This window comes from Columba livia, chromosome 8, assembly GCF_036013475.1.
Source record: "Columba livia isolate bColLiv1 breed racing homer chromosome 8, bColLiv1.pat.W.v2, whole genome shotgun sequence".
Lineage (NCBI taxonomy): Eukaryota > Metazoa > Chordata > Aves > Columbiformes > Columbidae > Columba > Columba livia.
In genome coordinates, this window is record NC_088609.1 from 19,046,647 (window position 1) to 19,072,728 (window position 26,082).

A 26,082-nucleotide genomic window follows, 5' to 3' on the forward strand; every position below is an offset into this window, starting at 1 on the left:
AATGCGTTTCAAAATTTGCAGCTTAAAAAGAGGTCTCTGGATGAGCTCAGCAAAATAGTTCACAGATTATGCTAATTGACGTTCACTCTAGAGAGTATCTATGGCAAATTGTCTGATTATAAAAATAATTATTAAACCGATATGGAAACTCTTTATTATGGTGGCTTAAATTTTATTCTAATTTGTTTGATTTTCATATCATCAAATCTACAACAGTATTTAAAAATCATAGGTATGGTAGCCCTGCTACAAGTGTCTCTAAAGCCTCATGCTTTTGAGTTATGAGCAGTGAAAAGCCCAGAGAGGACAGATATTTCCATTTCATTGTCCCCTTCAGTCTCATCCCATCTCTGAATATAGGTGCCTGCTATTTGACCGTGCAAGGAAATTATTAAATATGTATGGCTGGATTTTTGAATATACAAATTAGGTATTACAGAAAGTTGTGCTATTTTTGTATGCAAGTTGAAAAATGGAAGAAGGCAAGGAATTTATTTAGCAAAACCAGGCAAAAATGTCTGAAATACTTAAAATAAATGAACACATGGCTATTTTGTCAGAAAATCTAAAATTTCATCACTATGAACATGAGTAAATGTAAGCAGGTTTGAATAAAGGGAGATCTCTGAGACACAAGCATGATAGACTTTTTGATGGTAAAGAGTGAAAAAGGTTTCACAGCGTCATATATTTTGGTCTGTTTGCTGAACCTCCCAGAGCAAAAACTTCCTATGGAGTTGAGAAGCAAACCAAAATATTCTTGCATTGTCTTTTTTTTTTTTTTTTTTTCAAAGACTCATTTGCACCAGCACTCCATAAACAATATCTGTTTGAAAATGTACAGACTTAAGCACTCAATTTTGTGTCTTTTGATGTAAATATTGAAGACTGCACGCATTGGAAAAAGTAGCATACCTATTTCACTTTGATACATTCTAAATTAAATGATGGATTTGAAAAGGAAGAACATAGGAAAATAAATATATAGCAAGGTGTAAAAATGGAATGTATTTAATCATTAATATCCCTGACAATCATGGATATATGCAGTCTAACTTGAGACTTGTGATTTATAAGAAGGGATACAGAGGGTACAGACCATTCTCATTTGATTTTGGTTTGTGTTTAAGTGAAGTGCTCTCACTATTCTGTCATAATAACCAGTGAATTTCTATTGATGAGGTCAACAGGGAATATATCAGTAAGTTTAATAATGGACCTGATTTCCCAGTTCAGAGCAGGGTTAGAGAGGAAGGTATTCTAATGTTTCACCTGAAACACAAATTGCAGCCAGCTAGCGGTCAAGCACGTATTAAACCTTTGCCATATAATACCACATCTTTTCAAGCAGATGTCTGAAGGGAATATCTAGTATTCTTATCCTTATTTAAAGGCCAGCAATCAAAATCTTTATTGTACTAATTAAAGGAACCAAATACTATGCAGAAGATCTCCAGTTTCTTTTAAATGGATACTTCTGGGGGTTTGTCATCCACTTATAAACGGTGAATTGTTCTAGGGGTAGCTTTGGGCTAAACAGTTTGTCTTCAGAGTAGATTCTCAAAAAGGGCTGATGTTACTGTACTCTGCTCTCAATGAAGTTAAATGGATTTTTTTTATGCTGACTTTTAGAGTTGAATTCAGGAAAGGCTAATTACTTCTGTGCAAGGAGGATTTTCAGATCAAATCGTCAGAACAAACCATCAGTACTTGGAAGGAATCCAATCCAGGCTGACTGCATCAGCTTCTGAAGAACATTTGGGAGGCAGTTCCAGTGAATTATGTTAATGTAAAAGAAACGAAATATTAGGAAGGCACTGATGAATGTGGTCAGATCAAAATGATGCAAAAGCTAAAAGTATCTTCAGAGGATCATCCATGGCTAGATTCAGTGGTCATTAATAAGTCATTTAATACACCATTACATAGTGGTCTAGACTAAATTGAGAGTATTTACTAAGAGTTACCATGGGTTAGTATTGGACATATCACAGCTATTTCTTTTTACAAATGAGACCGTAAGTCATGAAAAACAGTTAAATACTATAGCAAAAATGTAGATGTTCTTCCACTTTAGTCACTGGTTGATTACATAAGCCTATATGTAGTGTCATTATTCAATAAATGATCAAAGTTTTGTATCTGGTTATTACTGACATGTCAGTAGAGGCTAGTATCTCAATTCTTGGTGGTATGTAAAAATTGATGGGATGAGGCACCTGGCACAGGGCAACGCCAGGTTTTCCCCTGGTTTGAGCAGGATATTGAACCGGGTGAGGTACTGAGGTCTCTTCCAACCTCACTGATTTCAGAAGCCTCTCTGATTTTGATCATTCTGAGTATACACTGATGAGGCTTGATGGAACTGCTTTAGAGGCACCTCTGTTAATGAAGATATTTCAGACAGCTCAGGACTTTTAAGTAGCTCTATTTCTGCATGGTTTTATCTGCTGTTGGAGAATAACTTGTATATCCAAAGGGTGATCTGGCCTTCTGTTTGAAAGGCCAAGAATAATAGATATACCTTTTAGAGTATTGACACTTTGGAAAAAAAATATTTGGGATCTTCATATGTGTGCGTAACTTCCTCCAATGTCTATAGTGTGGTGGAGTTTTTTGTTGTAGTGGTTTGACTGTGAGAAGGAATGAGTGAATAGCTGGGGGAAGTTTTGTTTTGCTTTGATACTCTGCTATCCAGTGTCAAATCACAGGGGCTTTGGATGATATTTTAAATGGTGTGCGGGGGGGGAAAAGACATCACATTGGAGAGGAAATATAAAATCAATACAATGAAAAAAAAATAAATGAAGTCACTCTTAAAATATAAAATACTCTTTTCATCTAGGAAAAAAAAAAAATAATTTCAACATCTCAAAAGGTGTAGGCTGATTTTTCTTCTAACCAATGGAAACAGTTTTAGAAGTTTAGCTGAGCTGTTGAATCTATTCAGTTGTCCTAGATAATCTTGGCAAGTTCAGAACATGCTCAAAAAACTTCATGGATTCCTGACACTTAGCTCTTCTGAGTTGAGACTATGTCTTTAATAAACAAAATCACTGTTATTTTGCATGTGGCATTAGAAATGAGAATTAAACCAATGCAGAATACAATTAACTAACTGTAGTTTAATAATGTTGTTGGGTTTTTTTTTAGTGTGAAAAGTCTGAAACACTAACTGGAGGATTTGAGTGTTCAGACTGATGAACTGCACATAATTTACATTGCAGAAAATAGGAAACCATGAAATCCTGCAAATTCTTCCTTAGACAAATTAATTCTTTCATCTTAAGTGGAACTAACTGTTTGAGGGCTGCAAGCAGCAGACAAGCTTATAGAGGCAGACCCCGCAGAAAAGCAGCTTTGTGACCTTGAAACAGCTTTCTTCGGGTTTTTGAGATGCAAAAAAAAGAAGTCTATAATCTGGACTAAAAATCTGGATTGGGTACCCAGCTCTATTTGTGACTTCATATGACTACTTCAGCTTCTGCAAAACAGTGTTTCAGTACATCTGGAATATTTTACATAAAGTGGAAATGAAAAATACCTAATATTAAAAAAAAAAAAAATATCCAGCCTGATCTAGTTTAGAAGCTAGTTTGTTTAAAGCACATTATTTCTATCTGACTCTCTAGCCACTTCTGTATTTTAATTTTAAGTTCTCCATTAATGTTTTTTATTTGTCTCTCTATTATTTGTAGCTCTAAAAATTTTGTTGGTGTGAGTGGGAGTCTTGGCCATGTGATAAATGAAGTATTGCAGCAATCTGAGTAAGAAATTTCAGTGGAGTCTAAAGATAGACTCATCTCTTTTATCTGTTCTTTGGCAGAGAAGAGAGTGATTGACGAGAAGTACAGTATATGAAAGAACAGTTAAAACACAGACACACTGACATTATAATAAAGTGTCTCATTGGGTGATGTGGGTGTTTTGACTATATGGCTGCAGCAGATCTGTAATTTAAGTGCCATTAATGTCAGAAAAAGCAAAAGCATGGAGACAGAAATACTGTAAAATCTCTGGGCCTGTACTTACAATGCAGATAAAATAGCCCTTTGAACTTGTGGTGCCAAATATTGTCCAAAGTTACTATTCTTTCATGAGGAAAGCAGTTTTTGTTTTGGTGAGGTTTTGTTTCTTCCCCCCTTCCCAGCACAGACAGACATTTTCTGTTTAGGTCGCTTGGCTCGTGTCACTGCAAAGGTCCCAGGCAAAGGGAGGCTGCTGGTGTTTTGCCTCACTCATGTCCCGTTCACACATTCGGTACAGAACTCGCTATTGTGAATAGTCATGACTATGTTTTCTTTGTGCTCATTGGCTTTTGAATATGCTTCTTTATATTTTTACTGAAGTAGCACACAGAACTAATTCCACCAGAAGCTGTTGGTGTTCAGCTGTAACAGAGTTACACATAGTCCTGTGACTGCATCCGCGTTATAATATCACATTTGTTTCCACTCGGCTGTTGTAATGTTCTCTGCCTTTCAGACTTGTTGTCCTTTCCCTTGCTCCCCTTTTTTCTTTTTCTTTCTTTACCCCCATTCAAAATTATAACTGACTTTGTTTTGTTTATTGAACTTAACTATGGGTAAGCACATGTTTCCGTACCCACACAGAAGCCAAACGTTTAACGCACCTTAGTGTAACATGTGCTCTAATTGTTTGCCAAGTTGGAGTGAGTCTTTCCAGAAACAATTCCTGATCTTTGAGACCTTGCAAAATGTGTACAATATGTTAATTGTGAAGATTTTTTTAAGCATGTATTTCAAAAGAGGAGAAGAAATGCTGTGTAATTGAAACTTGTTTAAAGTGCTCTGCCCTTTATAGCAGGAGACTGTTGTAATAGTTACATTATTTCTTTACACTGATAGAATGCAAACAAAAGAATGAAGCCTTTGTAAATTGCGCATAGAGGGTTTTTTTTTTTCCTTTAAACTCGTTCTTTGTATATCTCTCTGATACTATACCACGTATATACTAGGTATGTCTAATTTTGGCTAAGTGCATGGGATCCTTTCAAAATACTCATGCAGTGTTTACAAAGTTTAAATCCTGCTTCTGTTCCATGAATAAATAAAAAATAAATAGTAATAGCAGCTAAAGGAATAAGTAGGGGGTTTAAGAAAAGCTCTCTTTATAGTATGAGCTTCATATTCTAAACGTGGTGTGTGCATGTAGGCATGCCTTCCCTCACTTAAAACCAAATCATACCTAAAATTCTCTGCCACAAAATATGACATGGATCTGCTTTATATTCAAGGTAAAGAGAAGAAAAATAAAGCTGCTGCGTTAATTTAGAGACTTTGGATCTTAGAAGAAGTTAATTATTGAGAATTACCTTTCTCTGGTATCATTCATGTGTAGCTACAGCTACTTCTTTTGAGCAGGGTCTTTCAAATCTGTGAAATGGCTTTCTACTGATCCTGTGCATCCATATAACAACTCGGGTTCTTCCAAAATCTAGTACTAGGAGGTGCAAAATAAATCATGACTGCTTTGGTTTTAGAAGGAATCTTGATCAGAGCAGTCAATAAAATGTAACAAGGTACACTGGCCAAATGAAAGCAATTGTCTCTGTTAAATAACAGCCTTTTGAATATTAGTCAAGTAAGATTTCACTTAAATCACTATGCATGGCTGCTACAGTCTGTGATTTTTAGTTTTGGCAAGGGGCAAATGTAATTCTTCAAAGAAGTATTTAGTGGCTCTAAATAAAGTTTCTTTGTTGGGCAGCCCAAGAATTTTAACTAGAAATTATATCTATAATTTATAAATTTCAGGTTAATTTTTCTCAACTTCTAACAGCAAATGCAACAGATATAACTTTGGAGTATGTTGGGGAACTGCACCATTTCCAGCTTCTGTCTTGCAGAGATCATTGTTTTCTTTCTTATTGTTTGGAAGTGTCAGGAGTAGAATACAGAAATTCTGTGTCTTGGGGTAAAAGAAAACCTGTCTTCCCTTGGTTTCCTCTTCCTGTATTTGTTGCTAGTTTCTTCTGTAACTGTCCTGCCAATTGACTAATACCTCACTTTTTCTTACAATTTGTCTTTCTGCTTGAGAGTACAACAGAAATCACTCAAGCAGAAATGATACCTTTATTTGCCATTCCTACTGTACATTTTTTCCTTGCTATCTCAAAGGAATCATTACTTAAGAAACCCTTTGGCTTAGTGTGACTACACTTTCTCAGTATGGCTAGTCATGGTGATTAAAGCAACTTACTGTGTACCCAGTATTGAAAAGAACACTCGTTCAAATGACAAGAGGCCTCTGACTTTGTGCGTTGAACTTTGCAAATCCAGTGTTTTGCAAACAGATTGTGTGTCTCTGTCCACGTGTATCAGGTTTTATCATCTCCTAGTCACACAGATGTGCAACCTACAGGTGTGAATTTGGGGTAAACTTTTGCTTCATTAGTTTCTATGATGCCTTTCTATGAGAGATAAAAAATGACAGGAAATGCCTTTCCTGTAAATGTAGAATTTAAGTATGTCAGTTGCTGAAAGTAGTGTTGAAGGGGACTGTCTGCTTTTGAAATTCTTACAGACTTTTGAAAAATAATTGTTGCTTTCTTAGCACTCTTGTCACAAAAGCTTGGCCTATCAGGCTATGAATTCTTTCTCCCTCTTGCCACCCACAGAAAACTAGAATCTACCTAGAGCTTAATTACCTGTGCTGGAATCTCCTTCAAGTTAGTGGCAGTGTTTGAAAGAATAGTAAAAGTCAAGGAGAGCTTAGGACTATTGTGACAGCTGCTCATAAACCACACTGCTAATACCTGTGAGGAGTCACAGAAATTGAAAGAAAGGCCTATTTTTTAAATATTATAGCTATAATCTTCAGGTCTTTAAATTGCAATATGTCATATTAGGAAATTTAGGGGAAGTGCCAGAAAAATCACCTTCCCACACTTACTTTGCCATAATATTCTTCATAATGCTCAAAGGGATGGAGCATAAGTATCAGATGATTTTGAAGAACAGAAGAAACTTTGAAATTAAAAATATTGAATAGGATATTTCAGAAATGATCATATATTTGCCCATATTAAGTTATTAACATATTTGAAACTATCAGCTTGAATAGCACAGAAGCAGTATTCTGATTTCTTTGTAAATTGTGCCCTCAAGATTGGAAAATATATAATTCATTAAGATGGACTGATATTGATATCTTAACTGTAGCATTATTACTGATACTGCTTCAAAGACTCTGAATGGAAGAAGGATTTATGGTCTTTAAAGTAATATTGCATTTCCTGTTCTGTACTCTAAAAACTATTGTAATAGCATAATCAGCAGAAAAATTAATCAGTTGCTGAAAAAAGTGGAAAAATAAATATGAAGAAACCAAAAAGCGCAAGGATTAACAATTCAGTTAAGAGCATTTGGAAATGATAGGATTGTTTCTATGTATTTCACACAGAACACACAGATAGTATTTGAGTAGCATCGAGTGCTGGGGGAATCTGTGAAGCCAAATAAGCAGTAATGTAATATTTAGTGAGCCACAGTCCTGTGATTTACCTGCACAGAAAAGAAAACTGTATAAAGATGTGCATGGATATTGCAAAAAGCTAGGGAAGGTATGAGAGCCACTATGGTAAGAAGTTAATCTGACCTGGGTTTGTTTACCTCATATGGATCAAGGTTGCAAATTGGTTACTTCCCTGTCATATAACAGAGTTCGGCCAAAGGAAAATTAGGGTTTTTTTCCATGCACTTGTTGCCGCAAAGCATCTATAAGGAAAATATAAAACCAAAGCATAACTTGAGAGAAGTAATGGCTAGTGTTTTCTCAACCTGTTTTTTAAACAAGATCAGGACACGAGTTAGTGATAAAACTCTTCTTATTGGATGGTTTGGTACTTAAGAAATAATTACTGAAATGAAAGGGAACTATTCCTCATGCTCAACTGGATTTTAAATATAGAGTGGACATGCATAATTTCTCCTTGTCACACAAGCTTATTATGCACTCAGATAACTTTTTCCTAATAAATGCCTTGTATACAAGAATCTTTTTCAGTAACTAAAATGATTGTTACTTTTCTGCCAAAATCCTAGGGTATATTCTGTACCAATTAAAACCCCGAGGAGAGCACAGATCACTTCCTGGTGCAGTGGTGCAGCCCCAACTGCCCTCAGGAGACCACAGTTCCAGATGTTCCCATTTTGCTCTATGGCGTGGTGCTGTAACTGTTGGACAGCAAGGATGTGATTTGGCTCCATGAAAATGTTCTATCTGTTGAAATACTTTCACTGTGGCTGTAGTGATGTGTATATACGCCATGAAGGAAAATATATTATGGACTGCAGTCTTTTAAAAGCATTCATATTGCTCAAGTGAGTGCAAGAAGTGCTTAGATTTGAGGATATAACAATGGCATTTCAAATCCCATGTAAGGGGAATTAGTATCTAAAGCTGCATATAAGGCAACCTAGCCAATGATTTGAACCTGCCATTCATAGAATCATTTAGGTTGGAGAAGACCTTTAAGATCACAGAGTTCAAGAATTAATCTAACATTGCCAAGTCCACCACTAAATCATGTCCTTAAGCAGCATGTCTACACATCTTTTAAGTACCTCCAGGGATAGTGACTCAACCACTTCCCTGGGCAGCCTGTTCTACTGCATGATATAAACCTTTTAGTGAAGAAATTTTTCCTAATATCCAATTTAAACTTCACCTGGTGCAACTTGAGACCATTCCCTCTTGTCCTATCACTTGCTACTTGGGAGAACAGGCTGACACCCTCCTCACTACAACTTCTTTTCAGGCAGTTGTAGAGAGCAATAAGGTCTCCCCTCGGCCTTCTCTTCTGCAACTACAAAACTTCCAGTTCCCTCAGATGGTCCTTGTACAACTTGTTCTCTAGACCCCTCACCATGCTACTTGTATGATTATAGTGTATATATAGAGGGGAAGAAGAAAAACCTATCTATGGAAGTGTTTCTAGGTGTTTATCTCTAGTGTTTCTCTCACTGTTTCATAGGGCTGTTTTTATAGGACACTGAAAGCTTAATATAGCTTGGATTCAGTGAAAACAAAGAATGGGAGAAAAACTTCAGTTGTGGTTTTTCTCATCTTTGTGGTATTGTTTCAGAATAAGTTCTACTTGGCTGTGGGAGAAACAGAACGTGCGGGGTCCCTGTAACCAGCCCCCTCTTTCTCCTTGGTGCGGTGGAATGGCTGCATCTCATGTGGCCCTTTGACAGCTGCAGGTATCTCTCCAGAATCTTAAAATGTAAGATGTGCTTAAAAGGACGATGCTGGGGTTGGGGTGGGAAAAATATTGAACAGCAAAGAAATAAGTGATTTATCTTCCACTACCTGATGTGAGACTCTTTCAAAGTAGAAAGAACACCAAATGGGGCTGTGCATTGTGTAATATTGAAATTATAGGTTGACCCAGTGTGTTTCTTCCACACAGCAAACTTCTGAGGCTTGTGATCTTCTGTAAAACGCAAACTTGAGAGAAAGCGACCCTATCACAACTATTACTAATACAAAGAAGTGTCCTAAGAAAATTGCTGTTCACAAGAATAACAACAGATTAGATTGTATTTAACAAAGCAGTAGAACTGACATGTTTCTATTAAAAAAAAAAAAAAAAGTAACAGAAATGAAAGCAGAACACCTAACAACGGCCTGAAGGAAAAGCCCCTTTGTTAGTGTTCAAGCACCAGAGAATACTTGTCCTGTTTTGAACAGCAGTGTTTTTATAACATGCTTTTGTTGGATCGCAATCTTGTCTCTCTTCTCTGTTTGATCTAAAAGTCCAACTGTGTTAATTTAACAAATTAATGTAATGCATTAAGCTTGTATTAAAGGTATTACTAGAACTTTCTATAAAGAATGTTCTTATCCTCATTCTGTTAGGAGTTTTTCCCTGCAATTGCAGATGTACACAAAACTGTAACTACATCTGGTTGAAAATGTAATCTTTTTTTTTTTTTTTTTTTTTCCCCCTTGTGGGGAAAACACAAATTGTTTTGAAGAAATATATATTTTTCAACGGACATTTTTCCTGGGAAGGCATTTTGCATGAGAAGAATTGTCGATACCGTGGTGTGTTTGCTGTGTCTCCAGAATGTCGTAGCTCTGTTTTTGTTGGAGAAGGGCCTGGAAACCTGGGTTTCCAATACTCTGTGTGAACGATTGGACTACTATTTATCTGGAAAGCAATCATACTGCCTGGTTTTTCTCCTCCTCTCTCCTTTGCTATGACCTCCTTTCCCAAAAATAAAATGAAAATAATTTAGACTCACTTCTCTTTAGTCTAACACAGAAAAAAAAAATCAGAATCTATTGTTATGTGAGAAGGATATTATTTTCTAATCAGTCTTAACTGTAATGCATCAATCTGTTGTTCATGTTGTCTAGTAAAGAAAATAACAATATAAAGTTTGCCCTTAGCAATGAAGTGGAACTGTCTGTGTATGGAGAGAAAGGTGCCATATCTGTGGCTGAAGAGCTCTGGAGCAATGGAAAATCATTGCATTCATTTCACTCAGTCTTGCAAAGAAGCGTCTTGCCGTCTGTGCACTTGTGTATGTACTTGATATTTTGCATTATTTGTGCATAGTGAAAGCTAGAGCTAATGGTGACAGTGTGAGGGATGCTTTAAAAAAATACAAAACAAAAAAAAAAAAAAAAAAACAAAAAAAAAAAAAAAAAAAAAAAAAAAAAAACAAAAACCAAACCAAAACCAAAAACCATGACACACACACAAAAAGTGGGGAAAACCAAATCATCTTCATAAGGCCAAAGTGACTCTTTATGGGATAATAAAAAATAATTAGTCTGACTCTCTCTTCCATTCATACAAAATACAAAAAAATGCAAAACCTTAGCTTCATTTTATTGTTGACTATTATGGCATCTCTTTTGAAGAACAAATTCTAACTGAAATCAGTAAAGTGTCTTTCAAAAAGTTCAGCATGCATGCTAAGATATTGCAGATTATTTTTGTGTACTTGAACACAATTATGTCTTTTTTAAAAAAAAAAAAAAAGCTTCTATGAGTGTGGAAAGAAAGGTGATGGTCGCATCATGCTCCCATAGGATGCACCTCATTTTTAGTACTTGTTTTAATATTCATCACTGAAATAAGTTTTTGGGTGTGCTTCTGAATCATTACTTTGCAAAAAGAAGCATTGTTCTACATCTCCAGATGGTTTTCCACCTTGCTTAGAGATTGGTGCTGTTCTCCTTCATTCTTTAGAAAATATCATTTTAAATTAGACTCTTCATTCCAGATAGATGCTCTTCATTTTTAATTCAAGGGAACACGAGGAGTTAGAATTGGCGTATGTTAGATCTCTCTGAAATATTTCAGTCTGTCTTTAGAAACTTACAGGGCTGTAACTTTCTCTTGAAAGGCTGCTGTGACATTTGGATATTTGTTGGCTGGACTTGAAAGTATGCTTTGGATACTGTTGAGAAAAATCCAGTTGCCCATAAGTGCAATACACAATAAAAGGAAGTAATGCTCACAACCTTTTGTGTATGGATTGCTGCAGACTGCTTTTTCTCTTAATGCTTGCTGTTGGCTGACCTGGAGAAAAGGTAGTTTCTACGTTTTATTCCAGTTATCTGTGTGAAATTCTTCATTTTGTGTCCTTTTTGGTTTTGCTTTGACCTGCTTTTACAGTCTCTAGTGGTGGCTGTTTAACGTGTGCAGCGAACAGCTGCACCGCTGACTTCCTGCAGTTGTTGGGAGCCAGTGTGAGTTTGTAACTGCCTCTGTGATGTTCCATCATGGAAGCCTTGATTTAGGAAAAAGAAAAGTCATATTCTCTCATGGATGTCTTCAAATGTCCTGATCTAGAGAAAAACAGTGTGGTATTTTCTGGCACACTCTGTACTGAGCTGTTTGGGATGGTTTTCTTCTCTGGCTCCTAAACACATCAGATAAAGTCTGCAGCCATCCAGTAACTGCATGTTCCAAGTTCCTTTTCATATCTACAGCAATCCTGTTAATGTTACCTCTTTTAAAGCTCTTTGTTAGTAAATATCATCAGATAAAAGGCTATGTACTCTGGATTTCTGCTCTGTAAAAGTCCATTAAGTAAACACAGTGTTAGCAGCTGTCTTCTGAGCCTAGTTTTACTGAGAGTTTTAGTGTGCTGTTAACAGCTACATGGCTTTTTTGATTTCTTGATGTGAAAGGCAATTTTGCCTATCAGATCACCTCTGTTTTCCTGATTCCTTCACGTACGAACTTGCCTAAAAGATGAGCCGTCTCTAACTCTATTTTCTATATTGTGAGTTCAAAATACCTATTAATCTGATAACAATTTTAGAAAGTGACCATGGCACTGCTGATTTGTATCTGTACTTTAGTATAAGAATTTCATATATTTAAGATTCCTAATTGAATTTCTTTTCAAGATAAATTTCAGAAAGACAACCCTTAAGCAGACCTGTATCAGTGTGCCTATATGGGAACTTAGCTGGTGATTAGGGCTGCACCTGGAGCAGGGAGTTAAACTGTAGTGGCAATCTTTCACTATGCAGTTATTTCCAGGACCTGATATCTTTGTATAGGTTTCAGCTGGGTTTCATGTTCTAGCTCTGGAAAAGCATTTTTTGTGGCATATCCTAGTCTGCCTCATTTCTCCCATCTATACCATAAAATTCCTATATCATAGGTATATGTGTCTAATGTTGCCAAGTTTGAGTCAGAAATGTAATCAGTGCTCTACACAGTTTTTATAGAAACTGAAATTGAAAAAGAAACAAAGAACAAAATCAGCACTGCTAGTCAAGAGCTGCAATGAGGTTTTTTCCAGGGGAAAGAATAGTCACAGGGCTCATTGATCCTCTTCTCTGTGCTGGTGCACAGCATTCTCTTTTTCTCCTTTCCTCATGCCCCACCCCCCCAAAATATCTTGGCTGCAGGCCCCTCCAGTTTAGGGGGAATTCAAAATATGAAGATTGAATCTTCACTCTTTAAAAGTAACTTTATAGTGCTTTTTCTTGCTATGATAGAATGGAAACCATAAACTAATGGTAAATGTCAACTAACTGCTAGACTTGAAAGAACCAGCAGCTGGCTTCTGCTTATGCAGCAGAGAAACTATGTGGGAGGGAATGTAAAGAACCTCCTCAAATACCCACTCCAATGTTGGGGGGGGTGGTGGGGAGAGACTGTGCTGAATATGAGTTTTAACCTTTAGAATTCTTTTGCTGTTCTCTCATTCATAGGCTTGTATGAAAATGCAAAATAGTGATTGGTTTGTTTCAGGTAAAGGCATCAGACAAAGGTCCCATGACACCTAAAATTAATTTCTGATAAGAAAAGGGGCATTTAATTTGTCTAGAAACAGACTAGAACCTGAAGAGAAAAGTTTTTGTCTGAAAATAGTCAGACACTTAACTAACATATCTGAAAAATGTGGTGGCTGTCTGTCTGGTTTTTAATTGGTGAACTTTCTGTATCTGGATACTGGTTTTACTGGGCTGATGAAACTGCTTTCAAGGAATAGTAAATATCGTTCAGTATGGGAAGATTGTTTTTGCATGTTTGAGGAACAACTCCCAAATGTGGAAAAAAAAAAAAAAGAACTCTGCAACTCTGTTATTTCACCTGCTCTTCTTTTAGAAGTGTCCTTTCTTGTTTGCTGACAACTCCCACTATGGAGCACTTGTCCCCGGTCCTGGGAATTGCTGTTAACTCCCCCAGATGGGGGTGGGAAATTAGAACTAGTGAGCAAGGGCTGGAAGGGTACCAGCTGGAGGATATTTGTGACAGATAAGAATAACAGGAAGAGAGAAGAAAAAAAGAAATGGTCAGCGCTTCTGCCTTTTTAAAAGTGAGGTGCAGATGACTTGCTGTGATGTTTTTGCAATGTCTTGTTTCCAGACTGCTGGCTTAGTCAGCCACGTCTTTAATTTGCCCAGTCTATAACAACTACTTCTGTTGCTACCACAGAAAGAGAAATTATAGTTTCCAAGCCTTCATTTCATCCCTCTTACCTATAATCCTCAAGTTCCAGTCTGTCTGACCACTTGACTAGGCTTTTTTAATTAGCAGATCTTTTTGGGAGCCTTTAAATATGTTTTGCTTATACAGAAATACTAAATAGGCTTGGAAACTCTTGATGAGATGAAAAACATCCTGCTGGGAGTATAAAATGGCACACAGTGCCTAGAATAATGATTTCTATAATTGAGATTTTCATGTGCTGTATTAGGAGGCATCATTTACCTGAGGTCCTGTTCTTAGAAAAAAAAAAAATGCTTAGCCATTTAAAAACTCATCTGTTTAATTCAGTCTCTACACTGCGGTGGTGTTTATTTTGAAGAAGGCTTATGGGCTTGGCATGAAAGCCACAAAGAACCTGAGATGAAAACTACTATTCAAATATTCTGTGCAATCTGTGGTTCAGATATACTTATTTGATTTGCCCAAATGAGGCAGGTGGAGTTTCATAATGATCTTTTCCTTGTACCTAAGACCACTGTGCTGCCTGATCATTTGGCTGAGGTGGCACATTGTTAATGAAGTGCTAATAAGCAGCATAATCTGGGAAGGTATACTCTTCTGTAGAAGGTAGTAGAAGGTAGTAGCTTTCACCATTGCAAGCATCTTAAACCAGCTTATTTTAATCAATTACTAGTTGTATAGCACAACCAGCTAATGTCTGGGAGGTACCTTGGAAACCCGATAACATGTTTCGTCGACTTCTGGGTAACCGACACAGGTGATGTTGGTCAAATTGCCCCCTTTTCACTTCATTTGCTGGTCTGCAGCTCTGTGGTGATTTGTCTAGAAGACAAAGAAATAAAAGATTTTGTGTTATAGCTTAGTATATGCTCAGTAGATCAGCCAATAATTGGTCTTGACGTTACCCAAGGAAAAATTGCTAGTGTCACTGTAAAGGTCTGAGTGGTTTTGTACTAATTCTTTCATTTGGATTTTTCAGATGAAATATGTTGTGCTTCAAGCTAGCTCTGAGTGAAATTAGATTATTCAGAATATTAAACTGAGACACAATACTGTGAATAAGCCTTATATTTTCAATAATTTAAACTTCATAAATACATATGTCTGTGGTGTTTCGTTTCATGCTGTTCTGGTTTGCTGTTCTTGTGAGATTATTCAGACATATAAAACAATCAAAATTTCCCAGAAAATAAGCTCTAGTGTTACTCTCAGTGCTGCAGATAAGTGTTGATAAGATTCTTCTCTGAAAACTCAAATATTAAATCTGTGCGCATCAGTCTCTTTCTCTAGTGTAGTTTTGAATTAATTTTATATCTTAAAGAAAAACAATCCCATTTAAATACTCAAGTACAGGTCTTAGGTAATAGTCTGTTCCCTATTGGTACCATGCACCAATCCTGATGAAGTCTGCAAAAATCCTTCAGTTTTTCAATAGCTCTTAGAATTGTTATAATATAAATATATATTAATATATAATATAATAATATAATTATACAAGATATGCTTAAAAAGAATGGTCCATAGAGGTAAATTTCATGTAGTTTCATGGAAGACATGTTGAGAATTTTGGATCCATCTTGTTCACACAGAATCACAGAATGTTAGGGATTGGAAGGGACCTTGAAAGATCATCTAGTCCAATCCCCCTGCCAGAGCAGGAACACCTAGGTGAGGCTACACAGGAAGGTGTCCAAGTGGGTTTTGAATGTCTTCAGAGAAGGAGACTCCACAACCTCCCCGGGCAGCCTGTTCCAGTGTCTGTCACCCTTACTGAGAAGAAGTTTCTTCTCATATTTAAGTGGAACCTCCTGTGTTCCAGTTTGTACCCATTGCCCCTTGTCCTATCATTGGTTGCCACTGAGATGAGCCTGGCTCTGTCCTCCTGACACTCACCCTTTACATATTTATAAACATTAATGACATCACCCCTCAGTCTCCTCTTCTCCAAACTAAAGAGACCCAGTTCCCTCAGCCTTTCCTCATAAGGGAGATGCTCCACTCCCTTAATCATCTTTGTTGTCCTGCGCTGGACCCTCTCCAGCAGTTCCCTGTCCTTCTGGAACTGAGGGGCCCAGAACTGGACACAATATTCCAGATGCCATCTCACCAGGGCAGAGTAGAGAGGAAGGAGAACCTCTCTCGATCTACTAACCACCCCCCTTCTAATACACCCCAGGATGCCATTGGCCTTCCTGGCCACAAGGGCACAGTGCTGGCTCATGGTCATCCTGTTGTCCACCAGGACCCCCAGGTCCTTTTCCCCTACACTGCTCTCTAACAGATCGTTCCCCAACTTGTACTGGAACCTGGGGTTGTTCCTACCCAGATGCAAGACTCTACCCTTGCCCTTGTTATATTTAATTAAATTTTTCCCTGCCCAACTCTCCAGCCTGTCCAGGTCTCGCTGGATGGCAGCACAGCCTTCTGGCGTGTCAGCCACTCCTCCAAGTTTTGTGTCATCAGAAAACTCGCTGACAGCGTACTCTATTCCCTCATCCAAATCGTTAATGAATATATTGAATAGTACTGGTCCCAGTACCGACCCCAGAGGCACTCCGCTAGATACAGGCCCCCAACTAGAGTCTGCCCCATTGACCACAACTCTCTGGCTTCTTTCCTTCAACTATACCTTCTCCATTATGATTAACAGAGGAACATGTAAGTTTGAATTCTTTGTATAGCTTTGAAAAATCTCACATTTGTTATTTGTCTGTTTATAGGACATGAGAAAAACCCCTGACATCCCTCAGGGAATTAAAGCATAGGGCTTTAATTACATAATGCCCATTAATGCTAATAAATTTAATGCTAAAGACCTATGCTCTACCAGTGCCAACTAAAACATAAGTCTCCTTGTTTTCAAACCTGGTGCCTGGACATGCAGTCATTAAAATGTAGTGGGTTGCAATGACAGGCATTAGAAAAAGATGCAAGATTTCATTTTGAGTTTCAACAGCTTTCATAGGTTAAAATAATTCTAGGATTTGATCTTGAAGTAATCTTTAAAAGCATTCAAATAGGGATAGTGTCAGCTGAGTGAGGGAACAGGCCACTATATGTGTGAAATCAAGTGACAGTATTTTTCAACTGCTGCAGTGTTTCTATAATCTGATATGACTTGCATTTTCTCTCAAAAGATTGCTTTGTAATATTAGTCTGAAGAATGAGTTTACCAGCTGTATAAGATAAAGCATGTTTGTAACTCCTTATTCACAAATCCTGTTTCTTATTTCATTCTCTGCTCCGTATCTGTCACCTAGTCAGTAACTGTAGACCTTTTATTTTATTATTATTATTATTTTTAAATACAGTTGTACTGTTAGTCCTTCTGGAATTTGACTCCAGAACTCGGTCTTCTCTTGCAGTACTTCTGGAAATCAGACAATCGAATCACTCTTGATCTACATGTTGAAGTGCAACAGTTCTACTTTCTGTGGGTAGAGTACATGGGAAGGTTGGGATTTGCTTTATAAAAATTAGAAGAAAAAAAAAGTATCAGTAAGAGGATCAAATTGGCAGATGTAGACTTTTTTCACATCTCTGTAGTGAGCCAACATTTAGTATCCTTTATGCTAACACAACAAAAATGTGATAGTGGTTTGGTCTGGTTGAGAATGGAGACCAAATAGGAATAGCTGTGCATGAGGAGGATGGCATTTTATCAGAGCAGATGAGAGGATTTTGTAGCAGCAGGAACATGAGATGAGGAGAGGCTAAGTGATAGTTGGATGGTAAAACGCATAAAAAGAATATAAAGCATTTAGATACTGTCTGGCTATGAAGACCTAAAAAATGTCTGGTCTTAGCAAGTGGGAGGATAGTGGGATCAGACAAAGGAATGTGAAGAAATTTTAATGAAATACAAATTTAATGAAAAAGTCAACTTGTAACTAAGTGTATAATATTAAATGTTCGTTCTTGTGTTCCTTGTTCTTCACCTCAGGTGTAAAAAGGAAAACAGGGTTGTTTCTCAGCACAATCTTTGTTTTTTTCTTGTATTGTTCTTGACTATCCCATTACTGTGTAGTAATGATCAGTGTTGATCTCATGACGTGGTTTTAGTAGTTACTCAAAGGATTACCAGCCCTTTCTTTCCGAAGCCCATCACCAGAGCAGACAGAAGGGAAGGGCGAGGGCTGGTGGGCAGCTCGTGTGCTCGGAGTGAGATCCGTGCCGCAGCCTCGTGGCCTGGGGAGCTGCCCCCTGCTCTGCCTGCCCACCATGCTCTTCTCCTCTAGAGAGCTCTCGGCACTTGTGTTTTATCCTCAATTGCAAACCTATTAATTCAGGGCATCGATCACATTAGTATTTTTGTTACGTAATGTTTCTTATGTCTCCTTTTTATATTGCATCAGTGTTTCTGCAGGAAAGACTTTGGCTGAATTAGAAGGGTTCTGCCACCAGATATGTAGAAACAGCCTCACATAAGAGAAAAAAAGGGGCTTTTATAAAGCAGAGAGTTTGTAAGAATGCTGTATATTGGTGAGCGTTTTGAAAACCTTACTGATGACTAAGCCTCCATTTTACACCTCTGCTTCCCAGTTCCCAGTCTAGTGGGAGCTCATGTTATTTTTAACAGCAGCTACTTTTGCCACTGAGTCCTAATGGACTGGAATCACTCTAAATAATTCATATTTTTTAATCTTATATGCTGTTGTTGTAAATATTCTTTTTTATTTTTAAATTAATGAGAAACTTGGATTGTCTCAAATCTTCCCACAGTCAGTTTCACTTTTTCCCAGTTTTCTGACCAGTTTCAAAGAGAAATCATGTTCTCCCTATTCCTTCCACTCTGTTTGCCTGCGTTCACCTCGCTCCTGCTCTCCCTGCTCACAGGCAGACCCGTTCCAGCTCAGTGATGGGTGCCAGTCACGATAACATAACAAGCCAAAAGCAGTAAACTTGCTATGAAAAGCTTACAAACTTGTAAGTGCTTAGGTGCCAGGGTTTTTAACTCATTGCAACTTTATTAATGATACCCTGGGGGAAGAATCTTTTAATAGTAAACACATTCAAACAGATTTGAGCTGAAAAAGCTGGATTTACTTTGCTTTGGTTGCATGTGTACTACAACATTATCAGGAGATGATTTAGAGCAACAGTGGTGAACTCTTAGAGTGGATCATGTTGAACTGAAGGTTCTCTATGACTGAAAATGGTTTTTTTCCAGCCTTAGGGAAGCTTCCTCCCTCCCACCCCTTGTAGCACTTCGCAGTTTAAAAAGAGCCATATGTTAAACAGCATTTGTTGAGCTTACTGAATAATCAAATATTATTTCATTTTTTCTTGAAACATTCATTCCTACTTTGCTTTTGAAACAACACACGTGCTAGTGTGTGATTCTTCTCCCTGGTAGTTTCTACATGAAATCTCTTTTCCCTGAGAAAATGGAATCTTTGTGTCTTTGTCTCCTCACTAGCTTTCAGGCATGTTTTGGCAGGAGCTCCGGCTGTCGAGGCACTGGAGAGGAGGGGCCTTGCGCTCATTTGTCAGCTTCTCTTGCATCTGTAATTTTTGTCCACTCAGCAGTACTGGAGGGGCTTAGAAAGGGGGGAGAGCTCGTAGCTGTTGAAAGTTAAACTCTTGAAATAATTGCTGGACTGTAACAGTTTGGGAAAGGGGTGTGTAGGGGAGAAACTACCAATGTTTCAGCTAAAAACAGCTTTAGGTTTAAGGTTTTAGCAACTCTCCATTTGATGTAATTGCATGCCTTTCCCCCATATACCTGTACAGCCAATGGGAACTGCATTTATAGGCTTGTTTATTGTGTGTTGATAAACTGGCTTTTTTTTTTTTTTTTTTTTTTATTTTTTCTGGTGTTCAAGACCTGGTTCTTTCCAATCACCAGCTTAATTTGAAACATTTGAAGTAATCTCTAACTTTTGTCCTAATCCTCTGCTGCAATCTTCCTTCTCAGACCTTGCGCTTTCATCTCCTTGTATAATGTAACCAAACAGAAACCTGTTAATTTTTTTCTTATTAGAGGACAGATCTCTTCATACTAAAGAAAGCGTTTTTCGTCTTCAGCTTTTTATGGAATATTAATGTTGATCTCTCCTCTTCGTTTCAGTAGGCTATTTAAGCTTGGGGCTCATACTGTGAGCTGTTAATTAATCAGTGTGACAGATGAAAAAAGTATCCAACTATGAAAGAAAACCTAAGTTCGGTGACTAACAATAAGGATGGGAACCTGAGTGATTGAAAGGATTTCTTTTCTTTTGTGAATGTGTGATAAGGAGTCTTAAGCTGTTTGAGGTAACGATGTTTTTTTGCTCAGTTTGTGTCTTTGCACAAACATTAAAGGGCTCATCAATATTTGTCTTGAAAAGTCTAGACAGGAGTTAAAAGAACCTCTCCTGCAGTTTGAAGAGATCCTGTTTCCCATAATTAATAACAGGAAGCAAGTAAATAAGGCTTTACTGACAAATGAAACTGCAACAGTAACATGTACCCAGAAACATTAGCTCCTAGCTGAGAAATGTAACTGGGGTCTGTTGGATTTAGTGTACAGGAAAAGATTGCTGTGGAAACGCATTAGAGCTTTGCTCAAGTCTAATTTGGTTATGCGATAGCAGTCTGAAAGTCCAAAAGTAACGATAATGAATTTTAATTATTGAGAGTGATTCCTGACCTTTGTTTACATCTGTGTTATAGACCAAGAACTCTTCCCCCATCATTATTTGAAACTCTTTGAACTCAAAAGGAGATTTTCATGTTTACTTAAAAGCTACCAGAAAGCATTTCAGACATTTCCTGGAACAAACTGTGTATATATATATTATAGGAAGATAAGAAATGAAAGGAAACTTGAGGAAAAGCTTTTTATTTTCTTCTCTTCTGAAGATAGTATTTTCCCTTCAAAGATACCTTTTCAGAAAGTAGTTGGAACCCTTTTCTCCCCCTCCTCAGGTCCTCTTGTTAAAATCAGTTAAACAACAAAAGGGGAGGTAGATCCTCATCTCTTCTGTACAAGTGTAAAACCAGAGCAGTGCTATTTATCTCACTGAGCTGTTAAGATCATTTCAGTAACTCCACATTGCAATGACAAAAATTCAGTCTTGCCCTTGCCTGCCATACTTATGACTTTCTTTGGTTTTTGGGCTACAAGAAGGGGAAGTTGAAAGGGGTGAAATAGGAAGAGGTGGTTGGGAGGGGGTGGTTGTTTTCCTGGGGAACAGCAATGACTGGGTATTCAGAAGCACTGGAAAGCACATTTAACTCCTTGTTTGTGCGGGACCTTAAGTCTGAGCTTGTTGAATTACGGGTTCATCATGGGCATGTCGACTATATGATACAACTGTATAATACAGACTGCATGTCATCTTAGTGCTGGCCTGGAAAAGAAAAGTGAATTTGCTTTACTGATTCATAGATACACTAGACAATAAATTCCTACTTCAGCTGTTTAATTTACAGTTAACTACTATATTTTTTCCCCTGTAGAAAGCTCTACAGCTCATCTACTAAAAATGACAAGATAGGCCAAAATAACCCTATTTGTAGAGCTAATGTTTTTCCCTTTTCTGTACATTTTAGAAGATTAACAGCCGTTGCTGTACAGGAGCATGGTGATGAATACTAAATAGTCCGTCCATAAGGCATTTTGGAAGGAATTCAGTAAATTCAAAGATATCCTGACATTGTATCCCATAACTTCATTTATTTTTTCCACTGTCTGTGAAAGCACTATGCATAGTAGCACTATGAAAGCAAGAGACTATATCCAAAGAGAAGAAACAGTATTTACAATACCTTGTCAGGTTAAAATGTTTACTGTCTGATGTGCTTTTATTGTTCACTGAGTAAATGAGCATGTCTACCTAACTTTAAGCACAGGCTTTTTCTGTTTAACTCAATGAGATTATATATTTTCATAGTTCATAATTGGACTTCTGTTATTTTATAAATGCATTTCCCTGCCCTGCTGAGTACTGAGCTCTGTCCCATTGAATCATGCACGCCAGTATCCAACTAGACTTACAGCTCTTAAAAGCGACAGTTTATGGAAAATGGTGCTACTTGACACAAGTTCTTGGGTTCTTACTGCAAATAAATATCTCTGATGTCACTTCAAATGACTATAGTAATAGGAAAAAGTCAGAAAGACAACTGATGAAGGTCTTCTTTCAGGGTAACTGTAAGTTATTATGTAGAGTTTTTTTGCTAGCTCAGAAATGTAATAACTAGTTGGCTCCTGAAAGACGTTTTTAGTGCACAAGGTGCATTTTCTGTACTACAAACGAAAGTCACGTTACACAGCAAAGCTTTGAAGAGAATTGTGTGAATTTTTCATTTATTTGGGACCCTTGAAAATCAGGAGTTTATATGTTGCACATGATAAATCTAGGGTTACAAATTTCTCTAATCAAAAATAAAGCAATATACAAGACTTTTTAATAAACAATTTGAGTATCTTCAGTTGCATATCCCGAAGAGAATTTTACCTGTGAAGCCTAATCTTTGTATTCAGCTTTTGATGTGTATTTTGCATAACTAAGGGAGAAATTTTCATGTTTAGGGTACTTTTTTTAGAAAGAAAGGTGATGCATCAGTGGACAGTTTGAATTCTCTGAATTGTCAGATTATACATTACTGGTATTGTGTGCACTGGCACATGGAGATTAATGAAATACATATTTCAGAGGGATTAACAAGTATAGTAAACAATAGAATACTGTAAAATAAGGTTACTGATATAGACCCAGTTTAATCTAAAAGATGCTAATATGAAAAGCTACAGTCCTAACAGGACTGGCTATTGGTAGCAGAATTCTGTTATCTTAAACCTTATAGGTACATAGTTGCCAAATAAAACTCTCTTGAGAACTAGTAGTTTCCAGGATATTATCTAGATTTCCTGTTTATATTATGTGGCATTGGAAGTATATTCTTGTGCCTTTTTCCAGAAGAATGAAGACTGGTTTTTATAGGGTATTATCCAAAGCCCACTCTGTTAAAGTTGTAAGGTTCAAAGTAACTGTAGGTACCCTGATAATGTCACACCTTTTAACACCATTTTTCTTTTTATTTTCTAGGATTTTCGGTTACTTTGAGCATATTTTACTTCATGTGCATTTGGGATTAGACCTGATGCATTCCTTCTCCAGTATTTTAAAATATTTTCGTTTGTCTAATTCGCTTAAGGGTAAAGAGAAGTTTATTTCTGATTCAGTGGTAGGCTCCTTATATGAAACCTTACTAGAATAAAAAGGAAGGAAAATGCATTTGCATTCAACTTCAAAGTATCTAATTACATTCCAGACTATTATTTAAGTATTCTAAGGATTTATTCTTACAGTGCTTCACATTAGGGTAGGAACTTTTTTGCAAATCCCTCACAGTTGGTTTTTCAAATCAACTCACAGAAGCTGAGCAGCTCTGCTTATTTCTTTCAAGCAAAACCCTACTTTTGGCACACAATTTTAAGAAGGTATTCCCATTCATCCTTCTTTTAAAGGAAATAATAATTGTGTAGTTGAAAATACTGTAAATTACTGTGAACATGTGAAAGTAGACACATAGAGATGGATTATGATTTTAAAGAATTTGCCTGAAATGTTACTTTTACCACAACTAATATTGGCCAGCTCTTTGAAAGTTCATTCTAGTGTGTGCAGGAACAGTCCAGGCTGGTAGTAAGCAGTGCAAAAAAAAAGTGTTCTATGCTACCAGCAGGTAATAAAACTGTGGATGGCCAATGGGATATGTGAGATCAGGCATTTTATCTTCAAAGGTTTTCACTTCAGAGATTCAGTTAAAAAAATGGTTTTAACTTTTAGCTTCTTGATTATAAAATATGAAACGGAAGATACCTACTAACATTAAAAGATTTTTTCCAAAATTATTATTTTTGTGTAAAGTGGCAGACACAAGTTTCTGGCTTTCTGAAGTCTTTCCCTCGGTCAGACAACCTAGAATGGGTTGACAAAGAGGGGCAAGGCCCTGGGAGACATGCGCTTCACTGTTCTCTCTCTCCTATGACAGTCAGTCGTAGTGTCAAAAAAGAAGAGAGAGAAATGCTGCTATTCTAAATGCTGATTCTGAAAGGAAAGACTTTTACTTTACAGACAACAATAATTTAAAAACAAAAGCAAAATTTTTTGCAATACCAATTTCAACCATCACACACTCAAACTTCCATGCACGACAGTCAATCAGAGGAGACAGTACTCATGCAGTAAGAAATTGCATCTTTTTTTGACAGCACAGTAAGGGAATGCCTGCTGCTATTATGCCTTCAGGCCCTGTTTTAAGCTCAGACTCATCAAATCAATGTGTATGACGTTTGTACTCCTTTAAATATAACTTCCTGTATTTTACTGAAAAGCCAGGAGATGGGAATATGAGATGATGAAACTGGTTTTTTGCTTGTTTGCTTAAAAGTTTTCATAAAGCTTTTTACAACTACCTTGGTTTCCTTCTGTCCAGAAGCATTATTTCTCCAAGGTAACCTAAACATAATGTGACCTATTAAATAAGCGGATTTTTTGTTTTTATAGTAAAGCGTCTAGGAAGGCAGGATAAAGGTCAAGGATATTTTCCTCTTCCACTGTGGTGGGGTTTTTGTTGTTTGGTTGGTTGGTTTGGGGTTTTTTTGTTTTGTTTTGTTTTTTGTTTTTGTTGTTGTAATTAGCCAGTTTTTGTTTGATTTTTAATTTTGCATCTTTTCTTAGCTTGCATACTTGACACAGATGCAGTAGAAGCCTCCATTGATGATACAGGAAGGGATTTTTGGTAAATAAGAAAACCACAGACTTGACCTTTTTTTTTTTTTTTTTTTGCCATGGTCTGTATGATATTTCTTCATTCAGTAAAGTTAATACAGCAAGTGTGACTGGTATGGGAACTTGTTTCATGAGTACATTAATCATACTCTTCAACAAGAAATTTTGAGTAAATCATTTTGTTTGCAGTGTGTCAAGTAATATTTTGGTGCATGTAGTGAGTCTTGCTCTGGGTCGTAGGGTATAGAATACCTTCATTTTACTAATTAAATTAGCGTATATAGACATGACCATGTAAATACTCCATGCCTTCAAGTTAGGACATGAAATACTTTTCAACAGTTCAACTCCATCTTGCTTAACTTGCAGAATTTAATTCTGCTCTTCCTCTGCAATTAGGTCAAAAAGGTGACAACCAAAAACTTACAGGGGCATATGTTATTGTAAACTGAGTCTTGAATTGTTGAAAGAATTTGGTCTTTGGTTCTGTTCCTCCATCACATTTTGCTCCGATGATGGTGGTAGAACAGTGCACACCCTGGCAAATGCCACTGCCACCGCAGATAATATAGTAGTGATGTTTGCTCATTGAAGTGGTTTAAACAGTTCATTTTAATTATTTTATATAGGAAAAAAAGCTTTAAATAATTCTGTATTAATAAAAACCAGTGTACCTCATGACACTGAGTTCTGACATTACTGGAGTGTTCTATGGCTGTAGACAAAATTTCTTTCTGCAAACACAAGTGGTTCTTGGTGAACTGAGACCTGCCCTGTGTTCCTTTTGTTACTTGATTTGATTTGCTGTTAATAACTTTTTTCTTCTTAAATACATACCTATGTATATTTTTAGTCATTATTTCTCTAAAAACTCTCATACTGGTCCTTCTACCTTAAAATGCATACAGAACCTTGTATAAAAATCGATGTAATAAAAAGCAAAAAAAAACCCCAACCAAAAAACAGAAACCAAAGAAACACCTAGATTACTAGAATGATTTGAAGTATATAAAAAAGTAGAATGTATTCAAGTTATACTGACTTTTTTTTTTTTTTCTCCTAAAAAAAACCCTGAAGATGTCTAACCTTCACAAGACACCTATGAAATTGAATTTGAGGCCAGAAGAAATTTTAGTTAATCTCCACCTTTTATCCCTAAGCACATTGTCATATATTTGGCTTGCACGTGATAGAGGAAGATATATATTTGTTAAATATTTACATGGTTCTTTCTTAATCATAGAAGCCTTTCTAATTTTATGGGGGTTTGTCTTTGTAAAGAAATAACTATATTATTTGTTGGACAATATTCATTTTTATGATACTCTAATAAACAACTATCGTTTTTTGTCTTCTGAGGCAACTTTCTAGTGTTAAAAAAACTGAAAGTGAGTTCATCAC

The 26,082-nt window shown here is 36.8% G+C and overlaps 2 long non-coding RNA genes across 12 annotated transcripts in view; one reads left to right on the forward strand and one right to left on the reverse strand.

The window, feature by feature from the left end:
• Nucleotides 1–26,082, reverse strand: part of LOC102089608 (uncharacterized) — an 81,852-nt gene that overhangs the window by 35,460 nt on the left and 20,310 nt on the right. For 9 of the 11 annotated variants that reach the window (XR_010474320.1, XR_010474318.1, XR_010474317.1 and 6 more), the window contains exon 2: nucleotides 14,666–14,779. This is a non-coding gene — a long non-coding RNA (uncharacterized LOC102089608). Of the gene's footprint in view, nucleotides 1–7,634; nucleotides 11,775–14,665; nucleotides 14,780–26,082 lie in introns of all 11 variants that reach the window. The other 2 variants (XR_010474323.1, XR_010474326.1) reach the window with 2 other exon arrangements.
• LOC110362262 (uncharacterized) overlaps nucleotides 1–26,082 on the forward strand; it is a 258,269-nt gene that overhangs the window by 1,859 nt on the left and 230,328 nt on the right. The gene's annotated exons all lie outside the window — the stretch shown is intronic.